This window comes from Anolis sagrei, chromosome X (genome assembly GCF_037176765.1).
Source record: "Anolis sagrei isolate rAnoSag1 chromosome X, rAnoSag1.mat, whole genome shotgun sequence".
Classification (NCBI taxonomy): domain Eukaryota; kingdom Metazoa; phylum Chordata; class Lepidosauria; order Squamata; family Dactyloidae; genus Anolis; species Anolis sagrei.
Genome location: NC_090034.1, coordinates 97,112,298 through 97,130,833, shown reverse-complemented (window position 1 = coordinate 97,130,833; position 18,536 = coordinate 97,112,298). Strand labels below are relative to the sequence as shown.

The window sequence follows — 18,536 nt, the reverse complement described above, 5'->3', positions numbered from 1 at the left end:
GGATCATGTTATACAACATCTTATTTCTACTCATAGAGCACTGTTTCTCAACCTGGGGGTCGGGACCCCTGGGGTGGGTCACAAGGTGGTGTCAGAGGGGTCGCCAAAGACTATCAGATAACATAGCATTTTCTGTTGGTCATGGGGGTTCTGTGTGAGACATTTGGCCCCATTCTATCATTGGTGGGATTCAGAATGCTTTATGATTGTAGGTGAACTATAAATCCCAGCAACTACAACTACCAAATGGCACGTTCGATTTTCCTCAAACTCCACCAGTGTTCACATTTAGGCATATTGAGTATGCGTGCCAAGTTTGGTCCAGATCCATCATTGTTTGAGTCCACAGTGCCTTCTCTGGATGTAGGTAAACTACAACTCCCAAACCCACCAGACCCTTCTAGTATTTTCTGTGAGTCATGGGAGTTCTGTGTACCAAGTTTGGTTCAATTCCATCATTGGTGGAGTTCAGAATGCTCTTTGATTGTAAGTGAACTATAAATCCCAGCAACTACAACTCCCAAAAGAAAATCAAGCCCACCAGTATTCAAATGTGGGCATATCGGGTATTTGTGCCAAATTTGGTCCAATGAATGAAAATACATTTTGCTTATCCGATTTTTACATTCCGATTCTTAAGTAGCAAAATGACAGTTATAAAGTAGCTGTTGTGGGGTCGCCACAACAACTCTGGGCACCACAATTGAAGAGATATTGACAAGCTGGAATGTGTCCAGAGGAGGGCAACTAAAATGATCAAGGGTTTGGAGAACAAGCCCTATGAGGAGCGGCTTAAGGAGCTGGGCATGTTTAGCCTGAAGAAGAGAAGGCTGAGAGGAGATATGATAGCCATGTATAAATATGAGAGGAAGCCACAGGGAGGAGGGAGCAAGCTTGTTTTCTGCTTCCCTGGAGACTAGGACGCGGAACAATGGCTTCAAACTACAAGAAAGGAGATTCCACCTGAACATGAGGAATGAGAGCCATTCAGCAGTGGAACTCTCTGCCCCGGAGTGTGGTGGAGGCTCCTTCTTTGGAAGCTTTTAAACAGAGGCTGGATGGCCATCTGTCAGGGGTGATTTGAATGCAATATTCCTGCTTCTTGGCAGGGGGTTGGACTGGATGGCCCATGAGGTCTCTCCCAACTCTTTGATTCTATGATTCTATGAGTAACTGTATTAAGGAGTCCTTAGAAAGGTTGAGTATCACTGTCGTAGAGCAAACTGAAGGTCTCTCCTGTCTCCCAAAAGGGATTGGTTCTGAGTTTTTAATCATGGCCTTAATCAGCCACGATGAACCAACCTGGACACAGCATATTATCTTGACAGCAGAAGGTGTCACTCCAAAGGAGATTCATCAGAGAATGCAAGCTGTTTATGGTGATTGTGTTGATGTGAGTACTGAGCGTCATTGGATGAGTAAGTTTAAAGATGTTGAGGTAACACCTTCTGCTGTTAAGAATTCAATGACTGCACGTTGCTTAAATTGCATTGACCGACCATCTGTGCAGGGTTCCATACTTTGCACTTTAACAACACAACCGTTCAATGCTAAGGCTTCCCGCCAAAATGGAACTGTAGAGGAGAGTCTACTGAACAAGCCAGTACCTGCAGCATACCAGTATTGCCATCTGTGGAGGAGTTACAAAGGTGGAGGCATTACTTTTCATTCAACCCTTTTATATTCCTTTTTTGTGGGATCTGAAAGATGGGTTGGAAACCTTTTAGATGCTGTTGCTCCTGCATGGATGCTTGGTAATGTGTGCCATTAATTTTAATGCAGTCTGCTTCCAGTGTGAGTGTCCATAGCCCAAGAGTTGCTTTCTTGCATTATCTTCACTAGGCTTCTATTGCCTTCATCCTCTGTCATGATGGCCATCATCCAGCATGTGACACAACAAATTTCCCTGCTTGGATTTGTCCTTTTTCCAAGCAAAAAAAAAAGCAGATTGGTTTCGTAAGGCCTTGGATGCATTGTAAAAGCATTGGCTTGGTTTCTGCCGAAGCTAATGGCAGGCACATGTCAATCAATACTGCAAAGGTTCAATTATTCATGCATTTATCCATTTTGCTAAAAGAGAAGAAGCCCAAAGGGCCTCGGTTGGCAGAGCACACTGGCCCACACTTAGCTGTGCCCAGTCCTGTTCCAGGCAACTCCAATGACAGAACCCCAGTGTGGCTGAAAATACTTTCACTGGATGCGCAGTGCTTTGCCATTTGCTTCTAGGAAAGGAAACGGGCTGGTAATAAGCAAGATAATAACAATTGCTAGGATATGGATGTGCACAAATGTATTTGCAGCTCAGTCGTGAACTTCTTCCATCCTCATTGTTAGCCTAATCTGAATATCAAGATTATGTGTTGTTGCTATTATTATTATTATTATTATTATTATTATTATTATTATTAATTTCATACCTGCCTCTCCTCAGGGCTCAAGGTGGGTTATGGAATAATGAAAACATATAAACATGTTTGTAAAAAATGCTGCAAACACACATATTAAAATATATTTCTATAAAAGATACATATTAAAACGTATTTCTACTGCTGAGCTGCTGAGCTTGCTGAGCCAAAGGTTGGCGGTTCGAGTCCGGGGAGCAGGGTGAGCTCCCTCTGTTAGCTAATCTAGCAGTTCGAAAACATGCAAATGTGAATAGATCAATAGGTATCGCTTCTGCAGGAAGGTAACGGCGTGCCAGCCAGTCATGCTGGCCACAGGACCTTGGAGGTGTCTATGGACAATGCCGGCTCTTTGGCTTAAAAATGGAGATGAGCACCACCCACCAGAGTTGGACACGACTAAACTTAATGTCAGGGGAAACCTTTACCTTTACTTTACATATTAAAATATGCAAAAGAGATATTAAACAAAGGACACAAGTTTAATATTCGTGCTTAAAACTGGCTGGATAATAGTGAAGTTTCCATATTTTTAATGAGACAATGGACACCCAATTCAGGTCCCGGTCTGCTAATAGATGTTTTCAGTTATACAAGTAAAAAGTATAATAATAATAATAATAATAATAATAATAATAATAATAGAATAATAATAATAATAATAATAATAATAATAATGGACAGAAAAACAAGAAAACCAATTACAATCCATTACTCATTACACCCACATAATGATGTTAACTGACTTTATCTGCCCGGAAATTTATTTATTTCTTTGTTTATTTCAAATATTTGTACCCCGCCCTTCTCTACCCCCGAAGGGGGACTCAGGACAGCTTACAGCCGGCAACAATTTGATGCCCCATATATACAACAGATAAAACAACAGTTACATAATAAGTAAAACATTAATTAGATTAAAAACAATTTAAAATAGTATAAATCTTCCGAGTTCAGGAGGCAGAGGGCTTCGGCAAGTGAAATAAACGGTAGAAGAAGAGAAACACGCACTGGCAAATTATGTGAAAGGCAGTCAAGAACCAACATTGAAGGAAGTCAATAGTAGAAAACTGCTTAAAGTGCAAAAGGCAAAAAGTGAATACTGTAAAAATACAATGCAGAGCAGAAGAGAAAAATGGCCAAAGAAGGCGCTCCATGGACAGTTCTTGGGGAAAAATGAAAGTAAAATCGACAAGGAAAAAACATGGATGTGGCTCACAAATGGAACTTTGAAAAGAAGACGGAGGGCCTGGTTCTTACAGCACAAGAAGAAGCCATTAGAACAATTTGAAAAGTCAACAACAGATTCCAAGTGTTGACTCTGCAAGAAATCAGACGAAACTATGGATCACATACTCAGTTGCTGCAAGATTACGCAGACAGAATACAAGCAGAGGCATAACACTGTTGTTCAGATCATAGAATCATAGAATCAGAATCATAGAGTTGGAAGAGACCTCATGGGCCATCCAGTCCAACCCCCTGCCAAGAAGCAGGAATATTGCATTCAAATCACCCCTGACAGATGGCCATCCAGCCTCTGTTTAAAAGCTTCCAAAGAAGATAATTCAATGGAACTTGCGCCACAAATACCATCTGCCTGGAACAAAACTGGTGGGATCACAAGGCTGAAAAAGTTACACAAAATAAACACATCAAACTACTCTGGGACTTCTGAATTCAGACTGACAGAGTTTGGAAGCACAATACTTCTGATCTCACAATTGTGGGGAAAAAACAAGTATGGATTATCGATGTTGAAATCCCAGCGACAGCAGAATTGAAGAGAAACAACTGGAAAAGCTTACACGATATGAGGATTTAAAGATCGAACTGTAAAGACTCTAGCACAAGCCAGTGAAGGTGGACGTAGTGGTGATCGGCACACTGGGTGCTCCTAAAGACCTTGGCCTGCACTTAAAAATAATTGGCACGGAGAAAATTACCATCTGTCAGCTGCAAAAGGCCACCCTACTCGCATCTGCATGCATTATTCGCCGATACATCACACATTCCTAGACACTTGGGAAATGTCCGATGTGTGATTGAATTCAAAAGCCAGCATAGTGATCTTGTTTGCTGTGTACTAATGTTATTGTATATCTAACAATAATAATGATGATGATGATGATGATGATGATGATATACAAGAATTATTACAAGGCAAAGCTTCATCAGCTGTTTTGGATCTCATCTAAGAGAGGGAAGTGGGATATAATAATAATAATAATAATAATAATAATAATAATAATAATAATTCTTGTACATCATCATCATCATTATTATTATATCCCACTTCCCACTCTTAGATGAGATCCAAAACAGCTGATGAAGCTCTGCCTTTTCTTAGCCCTTCCATCTCTTGCCATCTTTGCACTTCTAGGATGCATTAAATGCCTATTGGGTACCTGATTGGCATTCAGCTGGCAGTGTGATCCAGTCTCCCCCCTGTAATGCCGCTTTCTCATGCAAACAGTAGTCACTGAACAATATTGCACAGTTGGCAGATAATCCGGAGACCTAGAGTGCTGATCAATGGGGAATGTATTTAGGGCAAAGAGCGTTTAATGTGTGGTGATCAATATGAAACCCCGGCACTCGGAGTTCCCAGTTCTCTTCCAATTGCCAAGTTTAAGGGGAGGACGGGAAGAGGGGAGTGCTGCCTAAGAGGAGTCTGGGAGATGTAGTCCAAAAAGTAACTTTAAAAAAGTCTAGCACAGGTATGGGCAAACTTCGGCCCTCCAGGTGTTTTGGACTTCAACTCCCACAATTCCTAACAGCCGGTAGGCTGTTAGGAATTGTGGGAGTTGAAATCCAAAACACCTGGAGGGTTGAAGTTAGCCAAGTCTTGGGGTTTTTTTTGGTTTTGTACGTGTGTTAGGAACAACTTGAGAAACTGCAAGTTGCTTCTGGTGTGAGCAAATTGTCCATCTGCAAGGATGTTGCCCAGGGGATGCCCGGATGTTTTACTATCCTGTGGGAGGCTTCTCTCATGTCCCAGTATGAGAAGCTGGAGCTGACAGACGGGAGCTCACCCCACTCTCCAGATTCGAACCACAGACCTTTTTGTCAGCAGTCCTGCCAGCATGAAATGATGCATGTCTAAAAAGTGTGTCACCCACATGAAACGTTTGGAAAGCTCTGCTCTAGATGCTGTTGGACTGCAACTCCCATCATCCGTAGCAGCATATAACCCATGGTGAAGGAGGCAAAAAGTTGCCCTCCCCAGGAACATATGGAGGGTGGCACGATTCCAACCCTTGCCATTATCTATCCAAGCACTTTGTTCTGGACTATCTCACCAAGCATTTTAAAGGCTTTGGCATGCTGTGATAAGTGAAATACCGTAAGTGTTAAGACACCCCTAAGCTCTTTAATATACGCTAACAGCCTTGGTCTCCTACCCTGCCCTTTGTTTTCTTAGCATTTTTATTTTGGACCTTATTCCTGCCCCAACGTTACCTAAATACATAAAAAGGCATCAGATCTCATCTGATTTTGGAAGCTAAGCAGAGCTAGCTGTAGACTATACCTGGATGGGCGACCGCTAACAAATATATTATGCTCTGAGTCCCCTTGGGGAGAGAGGGCAGAATATAAATAAAGTATTGTTGTTGTTGTTGTTGTTGTTGTTGTTATTATTATTATTATTATTATTGACACAAAACACAGTATGTTTCAGCAAATGAGATCTATATGCTGGAATAATAATAATAATAATAACAACAATAATAATGCTGGATTTCATATTATTATTATTATTATTATTGCTATTATTATTATTATTATTGTTATTGTTATTTGAAACACAACAAGATGAGTCCACAGCAAACAAGATCACTCTGCTGGCTGTTGTATTGGATCACACGTCGGACACTTCCCAAGTGTCTAGGACTGTGTGATGTATCGGTGAATAATGTGTGCAGGTCCGAGTACGGTGGCCTTTTGCAGCTGACAGATTGTGATTTTGTCAGCGCCATTTGTGCTTAAGTGCAGGCCAAGGTCTTTAGGCACTGCACCCAGTGTGCCGATCACCACTGGAACCACCTTTACTGGTTATTATTATTATTATTATTATTATTATTATTATTATTTTAATGACAAAAACACAGTATGTCACAGCAAACAAGATATATATGCTGGATTTCGTATCACAAAATCAGAAGTCAAACACTTCCCATGCATCTAGGACTGTGTGATGTATTTTTGAATGATGAGCGCAGATCCAAGTAAGGTGGCCTTTTGCAGTTGATAGATCGTGATTTTGTCAACGTGTATTGAGTTCAAATGCCTGCTGAGATCTTTTGGCATGGCTCCCAGTGCGCTGATGACCATTGGAACCACCTGTACTGGTTGATGGCAGAGCCTTTGCAGTTCGATTTTGAGGTCCTGATAATGGCTGAGTTTTTCCTGTTGTTTTTCTTCAATGCGACTGTCATCTGGTACGGCAACATCAAGAATCCAAACTTTTTTCTGTTCCACAATCGTGTATTGTGTTCTAAAACATTGTCAGTCTGGATTCAAAAGTCCCACAGTATTTTTGCATGTTCATCTTCCACTACATTTGCAGGTTTATGATCCCACCAATTCTTTACTGCTGGTAGGTGGTACTTGTGACATAAGTTCCAGTGAATCATTTGGGCCACAGAGTTGTGTCTTTGTTTGTAGTCCGTCTGTGCAATTTTCTTGCAACAGCTGAGGAGATGGTCCATGGTTTCATCAGCTTCCTTGCACAGTCTGCATTTTGGGTCATACGCTGATTTTTCAATCCTGGCTTTAATTGCATTTGTTTGGATGGCTTGCTCCGAGTCCTGGGCTGCAAGAATCAGGCCTTCTGTCTCCTGAAGAGTGTTCCATTCGTGAGCCATAACCAGGTCTTCTCTTTATCAACCTTTCCTTCAATTTTGTCAAGGACTGTCCATGCAATGCTTTATTATTATTATTATTATTATTATTATTATTATTATTATTAGCTATACGCAACTACCCTTTGCTGTGGCTCAGTCTGATATGAAACAAATGAGATAGTAAATCAAAGTATTGTTGTAGGTTTTTCCGGGCTATATGGCCATGTTCTGGAGGCATTTTCTCCTGACGTTTTGCCTGCATCTATGGCAAGCATCCTCAGAGGTAGTGAGGTCTGTTGGAACTAGGAAAATTGGGTTTATATATCTGTGGAATGACCAGGGTGGGACAAAGGACTTTTGTCTGCTGCAGCTGGGTGTGAATGTTTCAACTGACCACCTTGATTAGCATTTAATGGCTTGGAAGTGCCTGGGGGGAATCTTTTGTTGAGAGTGATTTGATGTGCCTGCTTGTTTACTCTCTGTTATTTTGCTGTGGTAATTTTTTAGTTTTTTAATACTGGTAGCCAGATTTTGTTCATTTTCATGGTTTCTTCCTTTCTGTTGAAGTTGTCCACATGCTTGTGGATTTCAATGGTTTTTAAAGCTGTGGACAAGTCTACAAGGGGGCCACCAAACGCAGCGCCCAAACACGAATCAAGGAACATGAAAGGCACTGCAGACTACTTCAACCAGAGAAGTCAGCCATAGCAGAGCACCTGATGAACCAACCTGGACACTGCATATTATTTGAGAACACAGAAATGCTGGACCACTCTCACAACCACCATGTCAGACTACACAGAGAAGCCATTGAAATCCACAAGCATGTGGACAATTTCAATAGAAAGGAGGAAACCATGAAAATGAACAAAATCTGGCTACCATTATTAAAAAACTCAAAAATTACCACAGCAAAACAACAGAGGGGAAACAATCAGGCACATCAAATCACTCTCAACAAAACATTCCCCCCAGGCACTTCCAAGCCATCAAATGCTAACCAAGGTGGTCAGTTGAAACATTCACACCTAGCTCCAGCAGACAAAAGTGCTTTGTCCTATCCTGGTCATTCCACAGATATATAAACCCATTTTCCTACTTCCAACAGACCTCACTACCTCTGAGGATGCTTGCTATAGATGCAGGCGAAACGTCAGGAGAAAATGCCTCCAGAACATGGCCATATAGCCTGGAAAAACCTACAACAACCCAGTGATTCCGGCCATGAAAGCCTTCGACAATAAATCAAAGTATTGTTACGAACATAGATTCACCAAGAAAAGATATGATTCAATTCAATATCCTGCCTTGCGTTGCTGTGTCGATGTGGAATTTTTGTATACACGGCAATGCACTGAGCATCCCCTGCCCCACATATTACAGATCCTAATGTTCTGCTCATCCAGATGCATGACTGCCTTGCACTTGCTCCTCTCCCAATCCCTTTATGTCCCCAAAAACTAGTGGCCTTTGGGGTTTACTGCTCCCATATGGCTTGAGATGGGTGCTGCTGCTCAAAATCTCCAGTGTTTTTCCCCAGCCATGTGTCTGATCCCTCGAGGCTTTTCCTTTGAGTGCCGCGAGGCATTAATCCCCACCGGATCCTACATTCGTACATTAATCCCATCTGGGTGAGGACTCCTCACTGGATTTAGAATTTAAGCATCCAGCTGTTCTAGGGGCTGCCAGCTTTTTCCATGATGTCATTTATGGCAATCTCACTGCCCCATTAGGGATGGGCTTCCAGATGTTGACAGAATTCCACTTCCATAGTCTATCTTTAAAGTAGTGGGTCCCCAAAGTCCCCAGACATAGGAAAAAATTAACAAACTCATATTCTATTTAATAATAATAATAATAATAATAATAATAATAATAATAATAATAATAATTTATTACCCACCTCTCCCTATGGCTAGAGGCAGGCTACAACATAGTATTATATTGTGTGTATGTGTATACCAGACATGGGCAACCTTTGGTCCTCAAGGTGTTTTGGACTTCAACTCCCACAATTCCTAACAGCCTAGCGGCTGTTAGGAATTGTGGGAGTTGAAGTCCAAAACACCTGGAGGGCCAAAGGTTGCCCATGCCTGTTCTGTACATATATTAATTATATTGCTTTTACTGTTAGCCACTTTTTACTGTTAGCCACTGAGCTGTTGAACTTGCTGACCGAAAGGTCGGCGGTTCAAATCCGGGGAGTGGGGTGAGCTCCCGCTGTCAGCCTCAGCTTCTGTCAACCTAGCAGTTCGAAAACATGCAAATGTGAGTAGATCAATATGTACCGCTTTGGTGGTAAGGTAACAGCACTCCATGCTGTCATGCTGGCCACATGACCTAGGAGGTGTCTATGGACAATGCCGGCTCTTTGGTTTAGAAAAGATGAGCATCACCCCCGCCACCCAGAGACACGACTAGATTAATGTCAAGAGGAAACCTTTACCTTTATATGTTTGTGTAGACTCATATAATCCAGTTCAAAGCAGGTAATGTGGATTATTTGATAATCTATATAAATAAAAATGTAATGTTCGTTTGTGGGATTAACAGAACTCAAAAACCATTGGACGAATTGCCGCCAAATTTGGACACAAGACACCTACAAATCCAAAGAGTGACCATCACTAAAAAAAATATTTTGTCATTTGGGAGTTGTAGTTGCTGGGATCTATAGTTAATCTACAATCAAAGAGCATTCTGAACTCCATCCATGATGGAATTGAACCAAAAGTGGCACACAGGACTCCCATGACCAACAGAAAACACCAGAAGGGGTTGGTGGGCATTGACCCTGAGTTTGGGAGTTGTAGTTCACCTACATCTAGAAAGCACTGTGGGCTCAAACAATGATGGATCTGGACCAAACTTGGCACGGATATTCCATATGCCGAAATATGAACACAGATGGAGTTTGGGGGGAATAGACTTTGACATTTGGGAATTGTAGTTACTGGGATTTATAGTTCACCTACAATCAGAGAGCATTCTGAACCCTACCGACAGAATTGGGGCAAATCTCCCACACAGAATCCCTGTGAACCAACAGAAAATACTTAAGACCACCCAGTCCAGCTTCCTTCACCAGGGCAAGAAAACATAATCAAAGCCTTCCTGACAAAGAGCCATCCAGCCATAGAAAGAAATAGATATGATTAACACAGAGAGAGAGAGATAGTATCATAGATTTGAAAGGGACCCCTAAACAAGGACAATTCTATGTTACATGTTCCAGAGTAGGCCAAGCAGAGAATCTCTACATCAAGTATAAAGTATAAAGAAATGACATATATTAGAAACCAACATTTTCCAGATCAGCAGACTGGTCCACAGCAACGTGTGGCAGGGAATGGCTAATCTAGATTAAATGGCAGTATAGCAAAGTATAGGGCAGTAAGGGCCCTATACTTTGCTATAGCAGCTACCCAGGTAGAGGTCCACAATCAGCCTCCCTCTCTCCTTGGCAAGCCTCCAGCAGCTGGTTTTAATCTAAGGATGCTTTTCCAGAAAACAGAACCGCAGTTCCCAAAAAAGGAGGGAATGTTTTTGTACTGAAAATATCTGAAAACGATTATCATTCCTCCCAATTACCTCTTCCTCCTCCTATCCCAATTTTCCTACTTGGAACCATTGTCAATTGAGCCCCCCCCCCCCCCCCCCCGGCAGATTTGCTTTAATTGTTTTGATAATGCAATACATAAAAAATGCAAATTAGAAAAAAACAAGGGGGTAGTATTTGCATTGCAATCGGAATACTATAACATTAGAAATCTTATCCAAGGGCCCTTCCAGACAGTCCCCACATCCCAGGATCTGATGCCAGGTTTTCTGTTTATCCCAGATTATCTGGCAGTGTGGACTCATATAATCCAGTTTAAAGCAGAAAACCTGGGATATAGGGCCTGTCTGGAAGGGCCCTTAGAGGGTGAGAGATAAGGCTTTGGGTAGCCCAGGATGGAAATCTATATTACTATTAGGGGTGTTTGGGCACACTTGGGAAAACTGGGATATGGGTGGCTTTGAGCATGGTCAAGAGAGATGGTTAACTAGTAAATCAATTAGCCATCCTACCAACCATTGTATAACCAAGGTTTGGATTATACATAGAAGAAATATGCACAGACATATAAAGATTGCATCCTGTAACAAACACATATCAATAAAGGCGCCACAGAGTCATAGAATCATAGAGTTGGAAGAGACCTCATGGGCCATCCAGTCCAACCCCTTAGAAAGTGTGTTCTAAGCATGAACTACAAGTCACTGAGTTTGTGAGGTTCGATTCTTCACTCCCCCTGTATTGCCTCATCGCCTCACAAGTACATATATACATATATGTTCTATGTAGACAGAGGTGGGATGTCCTGGTATACGGCCTCCATGGTATATTGCCCGCCCTGTCTGTCCTCTCTCCCACGTTACACCAAGATTGCTTAAATTCCATCGTTAATGGGGTTCAGAATGCTCTTTGATTGTAGGTGAACTATAAATCCCAGCCACTACAACTCCCAAACTACAAAATCAATCCCTCCAACTCCACTAGTATTCAAATTTGGGTGTATCAGGTGTTTGTGCCAAATCAATCCTAGCAACTACAACTCCACAGTGCTCTCTGGGTGTAGGTGGACTACAGCTCCCAAACTCAAGGTCAATGCATACCAAACCTTTCCAGTATTTTCTGTTGGTCATGGGAGTTCTATGTGCCATGATTGGTTCAATTCCATCATTAGTGGAGCTCAGAATGCTCTTTGATTGTAGGTGAACTATAAATCCCAGCAACTAAAACTCCCAAATTACAAAATCAATCCCTCCAACTCCACTAGTATTCAAATTTGGGTGTATCGGGTGTTTGTGCCAAATCAATCCTAGCAACTACAACTCCACAGTGCTCTCTGGGTGTAGGTGAGCTACAACTCCCAAACTCAAGGTCAATGCATACCAAACCTTTCCAGTATTTTCTGTTGGTCATGGGAGTTCTATGTGCCAAGATTGGTTCAATTCCATTGTTAGTGGAACTCAGAATGCTCTTTGATTGTAGGTGAACTATAAATCCCAGCAACTAAAACTCCCAAATTACAAAATCAATCCCTCCAACTCCACCAGTATTGAAATTTGGGTGTATTGGGTGTTTGTGCCAAATCAATCCTAGCAACTACAACTCTACAGTGCTCTCTGGGTGTAGGTGAACTACAACTCCCAAACTCAAGGTCAATGCACATCAAACCCTTCTAGTATTTTCTGTTGGTCATGGAAGTTCTGTTTGCCAAGTTTGGTTCAATTCCAATGTTGGTGGAGCTCAGAATGATCTTTGCGCTGTAGGTGAACTATAAATCCCAGCAACTACAACTCCCAAATTACAAAACCAATCCCTCCGAATCCCACCAGTATTCAAATTCAGGCATATTGGGCATTTGTGAATGAAAATACATCCTGCATATCCGATATTTACATTATGATTCATAACAGCTGCAAAATTACAGTTATGAGGTAGCAATGAAAATAATGTTATGGTTGGGGGTCAACACAGCGTGACTGTCTTAAGGGGTCCCAGCATTACGAAGGTTGAGAAACACTGCTCTAGCCTGATTTTCCCATTCATTCTGCATCCATTGGAGGCATTGCCTTTTCAGCAAGAGCCGTTGCTTTGTTTTGACTTCCACGGTTGATAGTAAAGAGTCCTGTGCCATACATCATGTGGTGCATATTTCCAACAGAGAAAACAATTTGCTTTTTTATCGTACCGCTGTTATTTTATCCTCGTGATCTCCTGCCGGCCATCTGCTGTCCCATCAACAAGGGCACTAGGTCAGGTCTCTCCCAGGCCTTGAGATTTCAGGGCCAAAAGCTGAGATTTAGGGACTTTGTGATGTCACGGGAGGCAGGGCCCTCGTGCTTTTCCAAGGAGAGACACCGAACCATGCCATTAAACATCATCTTCTGCATCAGCCACAGTAATTGGGAGTCATTCAAATAAAAAAGACTATGAACTACAAAAATATATTAAATGAATAGCACCATGAACTAAAAGAGATAATATTGTCAAGATAGTTCTCTCACACAGAGATTCCTCCGCTACAGTCTGGGGGTGGGAGTCACATCTAGATCATGATTTTTTTTTCCCTGTCAGGAGTGACTTGCGAAACTGCAAGTCTGGGGGACGTCTGGATGTTTTACCATACTGTGGGAGGCTTCTCTCATGTCCCTGAATGAGAAGCTGGAACTGACAGACAGGAGCTCACCCCACTCCTTGGATTTGAACCACCAACCTTTCAGTCAGCAGTCTACAAAGACGTTGCCCAGGGGATGTCTTGATGTTTTACTATCCCATGGGAGGCTTTTCTCAGGTTACTGCATGAGAAGTTGGAGCTGTCAGATGGGAGCTCACCCCACTCCTTGGATTCGAACCACCGACCTTTAGGTCAGCAGTCTGCGAAGACATTGCCCAGGGGATGTCTTGTTTTACTATCCTGTTGGAGGCTTCTCTCAGGTCCCTGCATGAGAAGCTGGAGCTGACAGACGGGAGCTCACTCCACTCCTTGGATTTGAGCCACCAACCTTTCAGTCAGCAGTCTGCAAAGATGTTGCCTAAGGGACATCTTGATGTTTTACTATCCTGTGGGAGGCTTCTCTCAGGTCCCTGCATGAGAAGCTGGAGCTGACAGACAGGAGCTCACCCCGCTCTTCGGATTCAAACCGGCAACTTTCCGTCAGTAGTCTGCAAGGATGTTGCCCAGGAAATGCCTGGATGTTTTACTATCCTATAGGAGGCTTCTCTCAGGTCCCTGCATGAGAAGCTGGAGCTGACAGATGGGAGCTCAACCCACTCCTTGAATTCGAACCACCGACCTTTTGGACAGCAGTGTCCAAGGACATTGCTCAGGGAACTCCTGAGTGCTTTACCATACTTTTGGGAGGCTTCTCTTGTGTCCCTACATGAGAAGCTGGAGCTGACAGATGGGAGCTCACCCTGCTCCTAGAATTTGAACCCCCAACCTTTCAATCAGCACATGACCCAGGGGACGCCTGGATAGTTTACCATCCTGTGGGAGGCTTCTCTCAGGTCCCTGAATGAGAAGCTGGGGTTGACAGGCAGGAACTCACCCAGCTCCTCGAATTTGAACCCCAAACCTTTCAATCAGCACATTGCCCAGGGGATGCCTGGATAACTATTACCATCCTTGTGGGAAGCTTCTCTCATGTCCCTACATGAGAAGCTGGAGCTGACAGACGGGAGTTCACCCCTTTCCTCGGATTCGAACCACCAATCTTTGGATCAGCAGTCCTACTGGCACAAGGCTTTAACCCATTGCGCCACAAAGAGAGAGCTCCTTGGATCATGATACAGGAGAAGGGAAAGCTGATGGAGCTATTTACATATCCGAACGAGGCTGTCCAATGGTGATAAGAGTTATTTACATATTCGAACGAGGTGGTCCAATAGCACGCTAGGGGCGGGGCTGAGGTTTTTTTTCCCCCCGAAAGAAGGGAAAGCAGTTGACGTCTCAGCCCTGCAATATTAACCAGCAGGGAACCAATAGGAGGCTCGAGTCTGGGAAAAGAAGGCGTGGCTGACATAGATATTTTGCATACTGGAGGAGGAGGAGAAGACGCGGGGCTACTTCTGATCCAGCGGCGGAGTGGGCGTGGCGTTATTTGCATATGTAGGTCTAGAAAGGCGGGGCATGCGGTTGTGGAATATTAAGCAGCAGGGAACCAATAGGAGGCTCGCGTCCGGAAAAGGGGGCGTGGCTGGGAGAGATATTTTGCATACTGGAGGAATAAGAGACGCAGGGCTGCTTCTGCTCCAGAGGCAGAGTGGGCATGGCCTTATTTGCATATGTAGGTCCTGGGAAGGCGGGGCATGCGGTTGACGTCTCAAGCCTCAGCAGGGAACCAATAGGAGGCTTGAGTCTGGAAAAGAAGGCGTGGCTGGAATAGATATTTTGCATATTGGAGGAATGGGAGACGCGGGGCTGCTTCTGATCCAGTGGTGGAGTGGGCGTGTCCTTATTTGCATTTGTAGGTTCTAGAAAGGCGGAGCCAAGCGGTTGACGTCTCAAGCCAGGAATATTAACCAGCAGGGAGCCAATAGGAGGCTTGAGGGGCGTGGCTAGCATAGATATTTTGCATAGTGGAGGAATAGGAGACGCAGGGCGCTTCTGATCCAGAGACGGAGTGGGCGTGGCTTTATTTGCATATGTAGGTTCTCGGAAGGCGGGGCATGCGGTTGTGGAATATTAAGCAGCAGGGAACCAATAGGAGGCTCGAGTCCGGAAAAGGGGGCGTGGCTAGCATAGATATTTTGCATACTGGAGGAATAGGAGATGCGAGGCTGCTTTTGATCCAGAGGCGGAGTGGGCGTGGCTTGATTTGCATAGGGCGTGGCTAAGGGATATTTTTCCCGGGAGAAAAAAAAACCAAGCGGCATCGAGAGGAGCAGCAGCAGCAGGAGGAGCAGCAAGAGCAGGAGGCGCCTCTCCAGCCAAGACGGGGAGCCCGCGGAAAGCGGTGGTGGAGGGCGAGGCCCCGAGGAAGGGATCCGGGCCTTGGGGGCTCCCAGAGGTGGATGCTGCCCGGCCCAGAAGAGGAGGAGCAGGAGGAGGAGGAGGAAGAGGAAGAGGAAGGGGCGCCCCGCTGGATCCCGGTGAGGAAGGAAAGCCATGCCATTCCTTGATTCAATGCAAGGATGTCTTTCTGGGGAGGAGGAGGAGGAGGAAGAGGAGGAAAGGTCTTCTCTCTGTCTGAGGCCTCTCTTTTGGGGGATCCAACGCAAATGGAAGGGAAGATGGGGAGAGGCCTTTCCTCCCCCCCCCTCCCCATCTTCCCTTCCCTTTGCCTTTGATCGACCCTTTCTAGGCATCTCCCATAATCCCCCCCCCCCCCCCCCAATTCCTCCCTTCCAAGATCCGCCCGGGAAGGGCTTGGTTTCCTCTGAGGGTGGCTATCCTCACACACACACACATACACACAACCCAAAACAGACCCTCTCTGCTTGCTTTTCCAGAACCAGCCCCACCCAGAATGCAAGGAATAGGACGGATACTGGGATTTTGACTTTCCCCACATCTGTGTTCAGGGGGGCAGCAAAGAGAGGCATCCTTCTGCTTCCCACAAACAGGCCAAGCTTGGTGGTGTTTTTTAAGGGGTGCAAAGAGAAGTCATGCCCCCCTTTACTTTCCCAAGATGAGTTGAATTGTTTCTGGGGGGAGGGCATGATAATAATAATAATAATAATAATAATAATAATTGCACCCCATTCCTTTCCCCAGAATAATAATAATTGCAATTCCTTACTTTCCCCAGAGTAGTAATGGTGCCCCCTTACCTTCCCAATAATAATAAGAATAATAAGAATAAGAATAATGGTGCCCCTTCCTTTCCCCCAGAATAATAATAATAATAATACCTTGTCACTTTCAGTAATAATAATAATAATAATAATAATAATGGTACCCCTTCCTTTTCCCCAGAATAATAATAATAATAATAATACCTTGTCACTTTCACTAATAATAATTGTACCCCCTACTTTCCCTAGCATAATGGGTACCCTTTACTTTCCCAATAATAATAGTAATAATAATAATAATACCCTCTTCCTTTTCCCATAATATTAATGGCACCCCCTTATTTTTCACCAGAATAATAATTGTACCCCTTACTTTCCCAATAATAATATTTATTATTATTATTGCACCCCCTTACTTTCCCCATAATAACACTAGTAATGGTACCCCCTACCTTACCCCAGAATAATAATAATAATAATAATAATAATAATAATAATAATAATACCCTCTTCCTTTTCCCATAATATTAATGGCACCCTTTACTTTTCACCAGAATAATAATGGTACCCCTTACTTTCCCCATAATAATAGTGGAACCCCCCACCTTACCCCATAATAATAATAATAATAATAATAATAATGATACCCCCTTATTTTCCCCATAATAATAATAATAATAATAATAATAATAATAGTACCCCTTACTTTCCCCATAATAATATGAATTACACCTCCTTACTTTCCTAATAATAATAATAATGATGATGATGATAATGGTGCCCCCTTCATTTCTCCACAATAATAACAATCCCACCCCTTTACTTTCCCAATAATAATAACAACAATAATAATGGAACCCCCTTCCTGATCCCATAATAATAATAATGGTACACCTTTCCTTATCCCATAATAATAATAATAATAATAATAATAATAGCACTCCCTTCCTTTCCCCAAAATAATAATTCCACCCCTTTACTTTCCCAACAACAACAATAATGGAATCCCCCTCCTTGCCCCATAATAATACTGATTGCACCCCCTTACTTTCCCCCAGAATAATAATACCTCATCACTTTCACTAATAATAGTGGTACCCTCTTGTTTTCCCCAGCATAATAAGGGTACCTCTTTACTTTCCCCATAATAATCATATTTGTACCCTGTTACTTTCCCTATAATAATAATGGTACTCCCTTCCTTTCCTCATAATAATAATGGTACCCTGTTACTTTTCCCATAATAATAATAATAGCATCCCTTTACTTACCCCATAGTAATAATGGTGCCCTCTTACTTCCCCCAGAATAGCCATTTGGGGGGAGGGGGGCACACCAAATAATGATGCCCACTTATTCTTCCCCACATAAATAAATAGAGGTACTCCCTCTGACTTTTCACAAATTGACCAAACTGGTGTTCAAAGGCGGGGGGGGGGGGGGGAGAAAGCAAAGAATAATGGTACCCCCCTTTACTTTTCAAAGGTCAGCTGTGTTCTTTTTTTTTTTTGAAGGGGGGAGATACAAATAGAAATACATTTTAATACATATCATTTATAGAACTAAATTTTAATATAAATTTTTGCAATGATTGTGTGCTTTGACTGTGGATGTTCCAGAAGCATTCTCTCCTGGTGTTTCTCCTGCATCTATGGCAGGCGTCCTAGAAATTGTGAGGTCTGTTGGAAACTAGGAAAATGGGGTTTATATATCTCTTGACTTCTTGAAGCAGGTGTGAATGTTTCAATGGGCCACCTTGATTAGCATTGAATGTCCTTGCAGCTTCAAAGCCTAGCTAGTTGCTGCCTGGTTGAATCCTTTGTTGGGAGGTGCTAGCTGGCCCTGATTATTGTCTGGAATTCCCCTGCTTTTTGAGTGTTGTTCTTTGTTTAATGTCCTGATTATAGAGTTTTTTTTAATACTGGTAACCAGATTTTGTTCATTTTCATGGTTTCTTCCTTTCGGTTGCAACCTTTTTGGAGGGGGGCAACAAATAGT

At 43.0% G+C, this 18,536-nt stretch overlaps 1 protein-coding gene across 1 annotated transcript in view; it reads left to right on the top strand.

Annotated features, from left to right (window-relative positions):
* The first annotated feature begins 15,641 nt into the window (after nucleotides 1-15,641).
* The window catches only part of LOC132780119 (numb-like protein), a 55,160-nt gene continuing 52,265 nt past the window's right edge, over nucleotides 15,642-18,536 (top strand). The window contains exon 1 of the mRNA XM_067460873.1: nucleotides 15,642-15,893. The gene's annotated coding sequence lies outside the window, so the exon portion shown is untranslated. The remainder of the gene's footprint in view (nucleotides 15,894-18,536) is intronic.